At 40.9% G+C, this 15,656-nt stretch overlaps 1 pseudogene; it reads left to right on the top strand.

The window, feature by feature from the left end:
* Positions 1–11,298: 11,298 nt before the first annotated feature.
* On the top strand, positions 11,299–15,315 carry LOC128062590 (hsc70-interacting protein-like; annotated as a pseudogene).
* The last annotated feature ends 341 nt before the right edge of the window (positions 15,316–15,656 follow it).

Below are 15,656 nucleotides of genomic sequence, written 5' to 3' on the forward strand. Positions count from 1 at the left end.
TCCCTAACCCCCACCTTTTTCTAAGGTTCCATGACACTCAGTATTATCACAATATTATCGCTTCTCTCACTGTTTTGTCATTTTTTGTACCCCTCACTAAACTATCTGTGATTCAATGACTTTGTCAATTATTCTCTCCATTATGTTTCTAGTACTGGGCCTAACGGCTGGTAGGCAGTTAATAAATGTTTTTAATGCAATGGATGAATGATCAATATATTTGTGTAATTAAATAGCCTCCAAAGCACCATTTTAAAAAACAGATAATGTTCATTCTTATTTTCTAATGCTGAAAGTATTAAATATTATGTTTCAGAGAAAACAAAATTAAAATTAAAATCACCAAAAAGCTATTACTCAAAGATAATGACCACTAAAATTTTGATGTATGTTTTTACTGCCTTTTGTATATTTGTGTGTGCATATCTTAATAGACATACATAGTTTAGACAAATGAGGTCATACTATATTTCTATTTTCTGACAATATTTTACTTAGTTTATCCATATAGTTGGAGGTTTATGTTATTTCTGTGCTTTTACTAATAAAAAGAGTACTTCAGTGAATATCCTTATATCCTTATGGTTCTATAATCCATGATTAGGAAAATGAAGTTTTATTGACAGTATAATATTCACCATATACATGAAATTTGAATGATTCCTGATTCTTTAATGTTGCACATTTATGCTTTTCTGAATCCATACTTTTACAAATAAGGCTGTAAATATTTCTATGCATAAATTTTTGTTTACCTACTTTACTATTCTTGGGATAGATTTTGAAGAAGTAAATTACTAGATCAAAAGTTTTAAGGCTTCAGATTCATTGTGCCAAATTGCTTTCAATGAAACAGGTTGTAATTTAGATTCACCATTGTCAATGATTGGGGATTTGCTGCTGCTGCTGCTAAGTTGCTTCAGTCGTGTCCAACTCTGTGCAACCCCATAGACAGCAGCACATCAGGCTCCTCCGTCCCTGGGACTCTCCAGGCAAGAATACTGGAGTGGGTTGCCATTTCCTTCTCCAATGCATGAAAGTGAAAAGCGAAAGTGAAGTCACTCAGTCAGTAGTGCCGACTTAGCAACTCCATGGACTGTAGCCCACCAGGCTCCTCTGTCCACGGGATTTTCCAGGCAAGAGTACTGGAGTGGGCTGCCATTTCCTTCTCCAGGGGACTTGCTGAGTATTTGCCGATTATTCAGCATAGAGCTAGACTCTGTGGAGGGCGAGGAGTATGCTCTCAAAGAGACGTGTATTTGGAAAGCTCCATGGGCTTTCCCTGGTGGCTCAGCAGTAAAAGAATCCTCCTGAAATGCAAGACACATGGGTTCAATCCCCGAGTCAGGAAGATCCTCTGGAGGAGGAAATGGCAACCCACTCCAGTATTCTTGCCAGCAAAATCCGATGGACAAAGGAGCCTGGTGGGCTTCAGTCCATAGGGTCGCAAAGGGTTGGACACAACTGAGCATGCACACATAATACCTATAGAAGCAATAAAGGTAACCTGACCACATATATAAATACCACAATAACTTGAAGCTAGGTATCTATACAATGCTGAAATAGGTGAAGCAGGTTTCATAAATGAAGTAGAATAATTAAGACCAAAAGAAGTAGAAAGAAAGAAACGGAGACGGTGGGGAAGGTGCTAGGGGAATCTGCACAGGGAGCAGGAAAGAGGGAAAGAGACGATTATTGGATGTTTTCTGTGCACGCGCCAGGCACCACACTGAGCATTTCACACCTGATATCTCATTTTCTTCTCACAACAACCTGAGAAGTAGGAATTATTATTTTCATCCAGATCCAGATCTAAGTGATGTGAAAAACTGACATTCAGGGGGATTAACGAATTTGCCAAAGATCATAAACCTTCTGAGAGGTGGCACCAGGAACTGCTTGAACCCAAGCAGTCTGCCTCCAGAGTTCATGCTTTTAAGTATATGACTCAACTAACTCATTACAAATTCAGAATCAAGTACCCAGTCAGAAATTGTACTGTGATTTAGTATCAGGGACGTGAGTCAGTTGGCGCTCCCTAGATTGAGAAAGAAAATGAGAGCAAAAAGGATTCCACACGCTAAGACTTATTTCAGACAGTAGAGACGTAAAAAGTTACATATTAAAATATGTGTCACAGACTTAAATGTAAAATTATAAAACTTTGAGAAAAAAATATAGGAAAAATCTTTGGGATCTAGGGCTAGACAAAGGGTTCTTACACTTGACACCAACAGCAGAATCCATATAAGGAAAAACTGGTAGATATGGGTCTCTCAAAATTGAATTTTTTCTCTCCAAAAGTCCCTGTTAAGAGAATGAAATATCAAGCTATAGGCTGAGGAAAATATTTGCAAACCACATATTCAACAAAGAACTAGTATCTAGAATATATGGAGAACACTTAAAACTCAACAATTTGAAAAAAATTAATTCAATTAGGAAATGGGCTAAAACCATGAACACATTTCCCAAAGAGGATATACAGATGGCAAATAAGCATTTGAAAAGATGCTCAATATAATCAGCCATCAGGAAAATAATGCAGATTTAAACCACAATGAGGTATTACTACACTACTATCAAAATGGCTAAAATTAAAAAAAAAAAAAAAAAATAGTGGCAACACCAAATGCTGGCAAGGATGTGGAGAAACTAAATTGCTCATACATTGCTTGTGGGAATGTAAAATGGTCCAGCCACTCCTGAAAACTGTTTGGCAGTTTCTTTTAAGACTAACATGCAACTACCACAAGGCCTAGCAATTGCACTCTTGGGCATTTAGCCTAGAGAGATGAAAACTTATGTTCACATGAATGCCTGTACACAAATGTTCATAGCAGCTTTACTCATAGTAGCCAAGAACTGGAAACAACCCAGATGTCTTTCAATGAGTGAATAGTAAACAAACTGTAGTACATCCATACCATGAAATATTACTCAGCAGTTAAAAAAAGAAAAAACTATTGATACATACACGAATCTTCAAGAATTTATACTGAGTTTAAAAAGCCAATACAAAAAAGTTATTCACTGTATGATTCAATTCACATATCATTCTTGAAATGACAAAATATAAGAACAGAGAACAGATTAGTGATTACCAAGTGATAATGAGGGGGTCAGGGAAGGAGCGAAGCCTGTGTGACTATCAAAGGGCAACATGAGGGATCCTTCTGATGATGAAAACCTTATATAACTTGACTGTATCAATGCCAATCATTTTGTACATGAATGTCTCCTACAGTAATTTTGTACTCTAGTATTTATAAAATGTTACTATTGTGGGATACTGGGTAAAGGGTACATAAGATGTCCCAGCAGTATTTCTTACAACTGTACATGAATCTACAATTATCTCAAAATGGAAAGTTTAATTAAAAAAAAATAGGCAATCAGAAAAGAATTTAAACACTAACATATTCCTAGAAAGTAGCCTAAAATGTAGAGAAATCTCCCAATGTCATTCAACAGAGCCACAGGAATGAAAAATTCATGTGGCCTAAGGTTATGCAGATGTATAAGTTCCTACGATTTCTGCTCAGCTGCAGGAAGGCTCACCTTTTCAGTACCAATACAAACAAAAGGCTAAGCAGGGTTGCAAGGGTAGCAAGAGAAAAGGAGCATTGAAAATTTTAAAAAAAGGAAAAAAGGAGTGGTTCTTCCTAGAGCCCTTTATAAATATTCTCTGTCACCTGGCTTTCTGTTTTCCATCTAAATGGCCAAGAAGAATTAATGACTATGCCCTTTCTATGGTAGAGACTCACCAGGACCCTGAGGGCAGGGGAAGAATTTGAGTCTTGCCTCACATCAGCCAGATCGTACCTAATCTCTCACACATATTTCTCCACTCCAGCCCCAAGACTTCGCCCTCGATGCCCTCCCACCCTACCAGAGGCCTGTTCCCCTAGCAGCTCCACTGCCCAGAATAGAGCATCCATGTAGACATCTCATATATCATTGACTGACTTCTAATCATGGGTCGAGCCCACTAGGTCACTCTGTAACATTCATCTTAGTTTTAAAAACATGAGAGGGACATTGTTGGCAAAAATCCAGGAGTAATGAATTCTATGTTCTAGAAACAGAGAAACTGAACTATTTCAATTTGAAAGTAAGAGCTGGCAGGAAACCAACAGAAGCAAAGTCCTCTGGGGAGGAAAGGGGGGTAGGGAGGAAGCTGGTGAGCTAACTTGTAGGCCTGTAAGGTGGGCAGATTTCTTTAAAAAGCAAACAAAGCGGTTTTAGACTTGAGAGACTTAATTGGCATCCAAGGCCAAGAATATGAATAATGTTACATAAAAACCTTGCTCAAGTGAGAATTCTGCAATCGAAGCATTCTGACTTTAATAGCTAAAGTTTAAGGGAAGAGGAATATAGAAAAAGATGTTTATTTTTCCAGTCATATGACATATGGGCTTCCCCGTTGGCTCAGTGATAAAGAATCTGCCTGCAACGCAAGAGATGCGGGTTCGACCCCTCAGTTGGGAAGATCCCCTGGAGAAGAAAATGGCAACCCACTCTAGAATTCTTGCCTGAAAAAATTCCATAAACAGAGGGGCCTGGCAGGCTAAAGTCCCTGAGGCTACAAAGAGTCAGACACGACTGAGCAACTAAACAACAACAATTATAACATATACCATTCATGGTATAAAGATTTAAATCTCATCTTTTTTTTCATCATCATGGCAAGAAAGGTTTGATGCTTTTCAGAATTTCAATGTCTAAGAAAATAGTTAAGCTGGTTTTGTAGGTTACAGACAGTGCTAGGGTACTAGGATGCATTTGTTCTTCCCTCCATTAAATGAGAAACTTCATGTATGGACAAGGTAAAATTAGAGAATTAATAATGGCTCAGGGACCTCCCTGGTGGTCCAGTGGCTACCAGTCCATGCTCCCAGTGCAGGGGACCTGGTTTCGATCCCTGGTCAGGGAAGTAGGTTCCTTAGGCCACAATTAACAAGTTCACACGCCTCAACCAAAAAAGATCCCATGTGCAGAGACTGAATATCCCTCGTGGCACAGCTAAAACTGGCACAGCCATATATATATATATATATTTATATATATATATATATTTTTTTTTTTTAATGGCTTCAGAGCAATTCCAGATCACTTTAGTAATGACAGACAGAAATAGAATTAATGGAAAATTAAAAATCTATTTTTTATGGCTCTTTTCAGTTTATTGCATGAAGGAGTTACACTAGTCCAAGTTAAAAGCAGACCCCAAATGGTTACATTATACAAGCTGTGAGGTTTTTAAACTTGTGACAAAGGACAGAAGGGAAATTCTACTCATTGCAAGGAAATCCTCACTTAAGCTTCAGTGAGCCAAAAGCACTTAAAACCCATGAACCTTCAGCTGGTCGTCCTTAGTCAGTCCAATCTCTACCAGGAACTGGCATATGTTCTTGCGCTGGTCACCCTGTAGCTGAATTACTTCTCCATATTCTGGATGCTCAATTCCAGTACCATTGCAGGCAAATTTCTTCTTAAATGCCTTCACTAGTTTGTTTGTTTTTTTTTTTAATCGTAATCATCAGCGATCCCTTGAATAGTAGTAAGGGTCTTCATGCCGTTTCTCTGTTGAATTCTTATATGGATATAATCCTCAGTGCCAACAGGATGCAGATCGTCACCCTTACTTGCATCAACAAAGGGGTCAAACGAGTTGAGGTTCTGGATAGCAGACCTATGATACGATTCCTTTTCCTTGGTGGAAATGGCCAGCAGAAGGCAGTGGTGGGAGAAGGTGGGCAGGGGGGGCAGAGTGTGGGGAAGCCAGGGCGCCCGACGGGGAGGCTGCTGAGTCCTTGGTGGTGCCTCAGTGACTGGGCAAATCTATTTGTTTTAACTCTTTCCCTTTCTTATACCCTCCTCTGTCCACCTAAAATATTACCAGTAAAATGACAGAAAGGCACACAGGAAGAAAAACAACAAAGCAAGAGCCTGGGGAAACTATATCTATGTTATATTCTTTCAAATTATAACAGTCATTATAAGTATCATTGGATAGACAGAGATTTATATAAAAATGCCCATTTCTGGGTTATTAACTATAGCAAAGAAGGGAAACAATGTAATGTCCAAAAATAGGAAAATATTTAAGCATTTTATGGTATGTTGATATGGTGGAATGTTTTACAGCCATTAAAAGAAGTCATAATTTCAGATAGCAAAAATTAAAGAGTGAAATACCTACCAATCGTGGGAATAAGGAGGAAAGGGGACTCTCATACAGTGCCAGTAGAAAAGTGAATTGTTACAGCCTTTTAGGAAAGTAAACTGGCAACATGTATTAAAATTTAAAAATACACTGTCCAGACAAAGATCCTGATGTAGGTAAAGAGTATTTGAAAACACAAAAGCAAAAGCAGGTAAGGACTATGCCACGGAATCCTCTTATACAAACATGGGATGCTTTTCATGGAAGTAATCCCAACTGAAAAAGCCTACTTCCAACTCCCTGACCACTCATAAAGTCTCTGGGGTCTACCCTGTGGGATCCTCAAGCCTTGCGTTTCCCTTTAATCCCAGACCTCCGGGTAATACTATCTCTCACTTGGCAACCACTCAGCCATGTTCAGGGACCACCCATATTGTACAGTCACCTAGATGCTTCCCTTTCTTTACTTGCTTCCTCCCACTCACAACATATTAACTGCCAAGTCTGGTTAACTTTAAGTTATTTTCTTGGGCTCCAAAATCACTGCAAATAGTGACTGCAGCCATAAAATTTAAAGACGCTTTCTCCTTGGAAGAAAAACTGTGACAAACTTAGACGGCATATTAAAAAGCAGAGACATTACTTTGCTGACAAAGGTCTGTATAGTCAAAGCTATGATTTTTCCAGTAGTCAAGTATGGATGTGAGAGTTGGACCATAAAGAAGGCTAAGCACTGAAGAATTGATGATTTTGAGCTGTGGTGCTACAGAAGGGCTCTTGAGAGTCCTTTGGACAGCAAGGAGCTCTAACCAGTCAATCCTAAAGGAAATCAACCCTGAATATTCATTGGAAGGACTGATACTGAAGCTCCAATCCTTTGGCCACCTGATGCAAAGAGCCGACTCATTGAAAAGACCCTGATGTTGGTAGATTAAGGGCAGGAAGAAAAGGGGGCAACAGAGGATGAGATAGTTGGACGACATCATCATTTCAATGGACATGAGTTGAGCAAACTCCAGGAGATTGTGAAGGACAGGGAAGCCTGGCATGCTGCTGTTTGTGGAGTTACAGAGTTGGACATGACTGAGCAACTGAACAGCAACTAGTTAACTTTGAATTTGCAATATGTCTCCCACTTGTTCCTTCTTCCTCTTCCCATACCATCTATCCTGACTTGAGATGGTATTTCCTATCACTTGAATTATCCAATATTAAAACTGGTGTTCCTTCCTCCTTAGCCCTCCTGGCCCCAGTTTATTTAGCACACTGTGACCAAAGCAATCCTCCAAGAAACTCTGGCCATGATACTCTCCTGCATATAAGCACTCAGCGCCTCCTCTGTGGGTAGAGGGCAAACCTCAGCATCCTCAGCAGAGCACTCCACCTCCTCAAGCACCTGGCTTGAAACAGGACCTGAACTTGTAGCCCCAGTGCCTTTGCGTGTTGAATGGTGTACTTAGTTGAATAGTATGCCCTCAAATTCATGTCCACCTGGACAATCAGAGTGTGACCTTTGCAGATGTAATTAGTTTAGATGAGATCTTGCTGGATAGTGGGGGCTCTAAATCAAACGACTGGTGTCCTAATGTGAAGGACACATGAAGACAGAGAGACATACAGAAGGAAGACGGCCACGTGAAGATGGAGGCAGAAATGAGGGTGACGCAGCTATGAGCCAGGAAATGCCCAGGCTCGCCAGCGCCCGCCAGAAGCCAGGGAAGGCCCAGGCTCGCCAGCGCCCGCCAGAAGCTAAAAGAGTCGGGGAGTGATCTTTACCAGACTCTTCAGCAGCAGCATGTCACTGCGGACACCTTGGCTGTGGACTTGTACCTTCCAGAACTGTGAGAGAATAAACTATTGTTTTAAGCCACCGGGTTTTGATAGTTCTACGGCAGCAATAGGAAACTAAAGCAATTCATTAGGAGAACTGTCAAAAAAACCCACAAAACCAAAGACAACAACAACAACAAACAACATCCAAAAAACTCAATTTAGCCTAAGGGAAAAGAAATTTATCAGAAAGGTATTACTGTATCTCAAGGATCCCAAGAACCGAAATGCAGTTGAACCTCAGGAATGTCCAAAATCAGAGACAGAGCGGTCACTAGGATTTTCGGTCTGTGATGTTTACCCCTTTGTATGCCCTCCATTTCTTTTTCTTACTCTTCCTTTCTCTTTTCCTCTTTCCCTTCTCTTCTCAAGGTCATAGTCATCGAGAGCTCCAAAACTTAACTTCTGTTAACCAAGAGAAAGTGACTACTTTTTTGCTTAGTTTCAGTTCAAAATTCCCAAGGAAGAACTGATTGGCCCGTTGAGTAAGAATTCCACCAACATTCACCAACTAATATTATATGGTCAGAATATGATTCTTACAGAAACCATGTGATCACACGGTACCAAGAAGATGATTTTTATAGAAATACAATTAGGAGGGGGAAGGAAAAAGGAACCATTTGTGTCCTTTGATATTCATGCTTCTCTTTTTCTGGAAGTCATTTCTGATTCTTTATCTCTGCTTGCTGAAACTGCACACCCCTTTCAAACTCTGGCTTAAATGTCACCTTTTCCATAACATATGTTAATCTCGGCCACTAGACCACAAACTCTCAAAGCAGGATAGGAGTGGGGAGTGTGCCCTGCACTGCTGAAGGGCAGAGCAGGGCGGGAGCTGGGTGGTGGGGAGGGGAGAGCAGGCCTCTGGGAGACGTTGGGATTGAGAGGTTGTGGGGACTCCTTAGTCAGCAGTAGTGGATGCTAAAACTGGTGGGAAGGCCAGCAGGGCCAGGCACTAGACAGGTGCCACTCTGAAGAGCAGGCCATCCTCTGTCAGACAGCAGCCCTTACTCTGGCACTTGGCACTTCCAAGGCTCTTCTCAGGCATCCAGATGCCATCTCAGGCAAAGAGCATGAACTTGGAGTTGAATTTTGATGGAAGACACAAAAATACAGCTAATGGAAAATTTAAGAGCGCTTCTGTCCACAACCCAGCTGGGTAGGAGGTTCAGGCATAAGATCAGTTACAGTAAATTTAAAACTTCAACATTACAACCAAAAGCTAAATGTGAGTCTGTGCTATAACCCATACTAATCAATGTTTGGCTATATTTTTGTTTTATAAGTCATATTATGACAATGTGGTGAACTTGCAGCTTTTATGTCTAGGACTTGCTGATGTTCTTTTTTTTAACTGTACTCGTTGCTTAATACAGACACAATTAGTCCTGCAGGTCAGTTAGAAGTCCCTTGGACAATCAAAGAGCAAGTTAATAAAGACCAGTATGCCATGCACTCAGCTCTTTTAGAGAAAGAAAGAATCATGCTGTGACTTGGAATTAAGGCTAGTGTGGCATTTATTACATGCATGGAGCACGTGAGATCAAGGAGGTGGGAGGGGGAACAGACAACACCGGCAGAGATCTGGCTCCTTGCCCTGCTCCCCACCCTCGGGCCCAGGCAGAGAAGAGTTCTTATCTGTGGACCAGCTCAGTCATCAGGCCAGAGCACTAGTCAGGCCCATGCTTCTCCAGGCGGGATTGACTCATCAGTCAAAATCTCTCTTCCCCTGCTTCCCCACCTGCCATCCAAGTGAATCTATTAACTCAAGGTTAACTTTAGTGCATTCAAAGAAAAGTATTCGAAAGTTACTTTGGTGTTGAAAAATTAATGCTTGCCTTGACAAAATCAAAACCCAAGGAGATATTTAAGTTAGCTTATACTGGTGGCTCAGAGGATAAAGCGTCTGCCTGCAATGCGGGAGACCTGGGTTCAATCCCTGGGTTGAAAAGATCCCCTGGAGGAGGAAATGGCAACCCACTCCAGTATTCTTGCCTGGAGAATCCCATGGACAGAGGAGCCTGGCGGGCTACAGTCCACAGGGTCACAAAAAGTTGGATACAACTGAGCGACTTCACACACACACACACGTATATAGATTTATAAAGTTTTATAGATACAGTTAAATTTAAACAATCCCTTCTAAAGGGACTTTTGATTAATGGATGGTCACATTAAATGGTCATTAATCTATTTAAAAATTTTATAACTTTATAAATATCAATATATAGAAATATATATATTAAGTTCTTCTGTTGAATGACCAAAAAATTCAACTGAAACCAAAAAACACTTTCTGAGTAGTTAAGTAATTTACATATATCTAATAAATTAATCTTATAAATATGTTAATTTTAAGTTCTTTTAAATGTCTAATGTTACATTTACATTTGAAACATTTCCACTTAAAATCACAAATGCAAAATCAATTACTTAGTTACACCTTTTAAATAAGCATTACACATAAAACGTGTTATTATTCTATTAGATCTTCTAAACATTATAAAAACATAAAATACTAAATATACAGAATCCTTTACACAAAAATACTAATATTATGTGTTTCATTTTTAGTACATTTCTATATTTAATTGTAAGCTTTCCCAATGTTTTAAAAAACTCTTATTGCTTAAAAATATGTTTATCTTCTCAAATTCTTTTGACGATATTCTAAAGCTGGTTGAACTGCATATAAGGTCTGAAGCCATAAATATCTAGGGGAATTTTTCTCATATAGCACCACAAAGAAGAGTCCCTTTATACACTTAATATATCATAAACTACAAAACCTGAAAAGGGACTTGATACCAGCCTCCAAAACGGCCTCCAATGATGCTGTCCTCCCGCTAGTTACTCCCCTGTGTAGATATTCTGCTCTGAATGGGCCTGACCTGTAATCAACAGGCTATTATGGAAATGATGGAGAATGACTTCTGAAGCTAGGTCATAAAAGACATTGCTTCTTCTACCTTGCACACCGCTGGATTGTTTATTGTGGAGGAAGCCAGCTACTCATGCAGCCCAGGGAGAGGTCTATGTGGTGAGGAACTGAGTCCTCCTACAACAGCTAGAATTAAATTGCCATGTTCATGAATCTGGGAAGCAGCTACTCTAGCCCCAGTGAAGCCTTCAAATAACTGTAGTCGCGCCGAACATATTGACTGCGACATGAGGAGATATCCAAACTCAAAACTGAGCAGTCTCACCCTACTGTGCAGCCCTGGTGTGGAACCTGGTCTCAGCCTCAGCCTTGCTGGACCAAGGAATCCTCAAAGTGAGAGCTTTGAACCATCATGAAAATGTGTAAGCAAGATTCCAGTGTCCTGCACACTGAAGAAATGTACTTACTGAGGGAGTGGGTGGAGGGTCGTGGGGGTAAAATACCACTTGCTACTCATAAAACTAAGTCAGAAGAACATACCAAGGAAGAAAAGCCAGATACTGAGAAGGCAGAGGAAAACATAAAGACAAACAAACTTTCAAGTGAAGGAAACTGCTAGCTGCTCCGTGGTATCCAACTACAGCCCGCCAGGCTCCTCTGTCCACGGGATTTTCCAGACAAGAATACTGGAGTGGGTAGCCATTCCCTTCTCCAGGGGATCTTCCCAATCCAAGGATTGAACCTGCATCTCCTGAACCGCAGGCAGATCCCTTATGGTCTGAGCCACCAAAGAAGTGCATATCAAGTGAGGTAAGTAACACCCTGTTCTAACAACACAAGAGAAGACTCTACACATGGACATCACCAGATGGTCAATAAGAAATCAGATTGACTATATTCTTCACAGCCAAAGATGGAGAAACTATACAGTCAGCAAAAACAAGACCAGCAGGTGACTGTGGCTCAGATCATGAACTCCTTATTGCCAAATTCAGACTTAAATTGAAGAAAGTAGGAGCCTGGTGGGCTCCAGTCCATGGGGTTGCTAAGGGTCAGGCATGACTGAGCGACTTCACTTTCACTTTTCACTTTCATGCACTGGAGAAGGAAATGGCAACCCACTCCAGTGTTCTTGCCTGGAGAATCCCAGGGACGGGGGAGCCTGGTGGGCTGCAGTCTCTGGGGTCGCACAGAGTCAGACATGACTGAAGTGACTTAGCAGCAGCAGCAGCAGGGAAAACTACTAGACCATTCAGGTATGATCTAAATCAAATCCCCAACAATTATACAGTGGAAGTGACAAATAGATTCAAGGGATTAGATCCCCTAGACAGAGTGCCTGAAGAACTATGGACAGAGGTTTGTAACATTGTAGAGGAGGCAGTGATCAAGACCATCCCCAAGAAAATGAAATGCAAAAAGGCTAAATGGTTGTCTGAGGAGGCCTTACAAATAGCTGAGAAAAGAAGAGAAGCTAAAGACAAAGGAGAAAAGGAAAGATATACCCATTTAAATGCAGAGTTCCAAAGAATAGCAAGGAGAGAGATAAGAAAGCCTTACTCAGTGATCAATGGCAAGAAATAGAGGAAAACAATAGAATGGGAAAGACTAGAGATCTCTTCAAGAAAATTAGAGATACAAGGGAATATTTCATGCAAAAATGGGCACAATAAAGGACAGAAATGGTATGGACCTAACAGAAGCAGAAGAGATAAAAAAGAGGTGGCAAAAATACACAGAAGAACTATACAAAAATTATCTTCGTGACCCAGATAACCACAATGGTATGATCACTCACCTAGAGCCAGACATCCTGGAATGCAAAGTCAAGCGGGCCTTGGGAAGCATCACTATGAACAAAGCTATGGAGGTGATAGAATTCCAGTTGAGTTATTTCAAATCCTAAAAGATGATGCTGTGAAAGTGCTGCACTCAATATGCCAGCAAATTTGGAAAACTCAGCAGTGGCCACAGGACTGGAAAAGGTCACTTTTCATTCCAATCCCAAAGAAGGGCAATGCTAAAGAATGTTCAAACTACCACACAACTGCACTCATCTCACACACTAGCAAAGTAATGCTCAAAATTCTCCAAGCTAGACTTCAACAGTATGTGAACCATGAACTTCCAGATGTACAAGCTGGATTTAGAAAAGGCAGAGGAACCAGAGATCAACTAGCCAACATCTGCTAGATCATTGAAAAAGCAAGAGAATTCCAGAGAAACATCAACTTCTGCTTCACTGATTACACCAAAGCCTTTGACTGTGTAGATCATAACAAAGTGGAGAATTCTTCAAGAGATGGGAATGCTAGACTACCTTACCTGCCTCATGAGAAATCTGCATGCAGGTCAAGAAGCAAAAGTTAGAACCGGAAATGGAACAACAGACTGGTTCCAAATTGCAAAAGGATTACATCAAGGCTGTTACTATCACCCTGCTTATTTAACTTATATGCAGAGTATATCATGCGAAATGCCAGACTGGATGAAGCAGAAACTAGAATCAAGATTGCCAGGAGAAATATCATTAACTTCAAATATGCAGATGACACCACCCTTATGGCAGAAAGTGAAGAGGAACTGAAGAACCTCTTGATGAAAGTGAAAGAGGAGAATGAAAAGGCTGGCTTAAAACTCAACATTCAAAAAACTAAGATCATGGCATCCAGTCCCATCACTTCCTGGCAAATAGATGGGGAAACAATGGAAACAGTGACAGACTTTATTTTGGGGGGCTCCAAAATCACTACAGATGGTGACTGCAGCCATGAAATTAAAAGATGCTTGCTCCTTGCAAGAAAATCTATGACCAATCTAGACAGCATATTAAAAAGCAGAGACATTACTTTGCCAGCAAAGGTCCATCTAGTCAAAGCTATGGTTTTTCCAGTAGTCACGTATGGATGTGAGAGTTAGACCATAAAGAAAGCTGAGCGCTGAAGAATTGATGCTTTGGAACTGTGGTGTTGGAGAAGACCCTTGAGAGTCCCTTGGACTGCAATGAGATCCAACCTAGGATCCAGTCCATCCTAAAGGAAATAAGTCCTGAATATTCATTGGAAGAACTGATGTTGAAGCTGAAACTCCAATACTGTGGCCACCTGATGCAAAGAACTGACTCATTGGAAAGGACCCTGGTGCTGGGAAAGACTGAAGGCAGGAAGAGAAGGGGATGAGAGAGGATGAGATGGTTGGATGGTATCACTGACTCGATGGACATGAGTTTGAGCAAGCTCCAGGAGTTGGTGATGGATAGGGAAGCCTGACGTGCTGTAGTCTGTCGGGTCACAAAGAGTTGGACATGACTGAGGAACTGAACTAAAGTGATCTACAATAAAAATGTAAAGTATGATTGAATCAAACACTGATGCCTGCCAAGGAATGGGAGATGAAAATGTTGAGATAACAGGGGATGATGGATCAGGCAAATGATAAAAATGTGGTTGCCATTGCAGCCCTAAACGATGGTGAGCTACAGAAAGCCATTGACTTGTTCACAGCTGCCATCAAGCTGAATCTTCTCTGTATGCCAAGACCCCATAGACAGCAGCCCACCAGGCTCCCCTATCCCTGGGATTCTCCAGGCAAGAACACTGGAGTGGGTTGCCATTTCCTTCTCCAGTGCATGAAAGTGAAAAGTGAAAGTGAAGTTGCTTAGTCGTGTCCGACTCTTCACGACCCCGTGGACTGCAGCCTTCTGGGCTCCTCTGTCCATGGCATTTTCCAGGCAAGAGTACTGGAGTGGGGTGCCATTGCCTTCTCTGAAGAGAGCCAGAGTCTTCATCAAATTACAGAAGTCAATTGCTACCATCTGAAACTTTGACAGAGATACTGAAATAAATCCTGATTCAGCTCAGCTTTACAAGTGGGCAGGAAAAGCACACGTACCTCTGGGCCAGTGGGTAGAAAAAGTCCATGGTCCTGCCCTTGACTGTAAACAATGAAGATATTAGTGTAATGCTGAAAGAAGTTCAACCAAGGGCCCAGAAAACTGCTGAACAACAGAGAAAGTCTGAGTGAGACCATGAAGACGAAAGGCTCAAAGAAAAAATGGAAAGGGTTAAGAAGGCTTGGGAGGAACAGAAAAGACTCCAGAAGGAAGGAGAAATCAGAAGACAAACAGGAGCTCAATATAGCTATTTTTCAGGTGGCTTTCCATGGGCAACACCTGCTAATTTTCCTGGAAGAATGCCTGGAATGGGATGGGGTATGCCTGGAATGGCAGGAATGCTTGGGCTCAATGAAATTACTAGTGATCCAGAGGTTCTTACAGACAATGCAGGTTTCAGAAGTTATGACGGCCTTCTAGGATGTGATCCAGAACTTCAATATGTTGAAATATCAGAGCAGCCCAAAAGTTGTGAGTCTCATCTGTAAATCGTCAGCCAAATTTGGAGGGCGAGCCCAAGGCCCTTCTGACAAATAAAGCCCATGCTGAAGGAAAAGCAACTGAGATCACCTAATGGATGTCACAGGAATACAATCCAGTGTACTTCTGACCTGCTGACGAAGGAAAAGCTATGGTACTCTGAAGACAGTCTCTCTCCCTCTGTCCCAAATGAAGCTGAAACAATTTTCAGTGATTTGCCATTAAAACAATCATTCAGATAATATTTTCCTACTGGGAATCAAAAACTTTAAACGTTTTTAAAACCTGAAAAATATTAAAACAAGAACAACTATTAAGCAACTCCTTCTGCTGAAAAACAAAACCCACTAAGCTGGTCCCAAATTCCTGATCCATAAACACTGTGTAAGATAATAAAC

Source organism: Budorcas taxicolor, chromosome 17, assembly GCF_023091745.1.
Source record: "Budorcas taxicolor isolate Tak-1 chromosome 17, Takin1.1, whole genome shotgun sequence".
NCBI lineage: Eukaryota > Metazoa > Chordata > Mammalia > Artiodactyla > Bovidae > Budorcas > Budorcas taxicolor.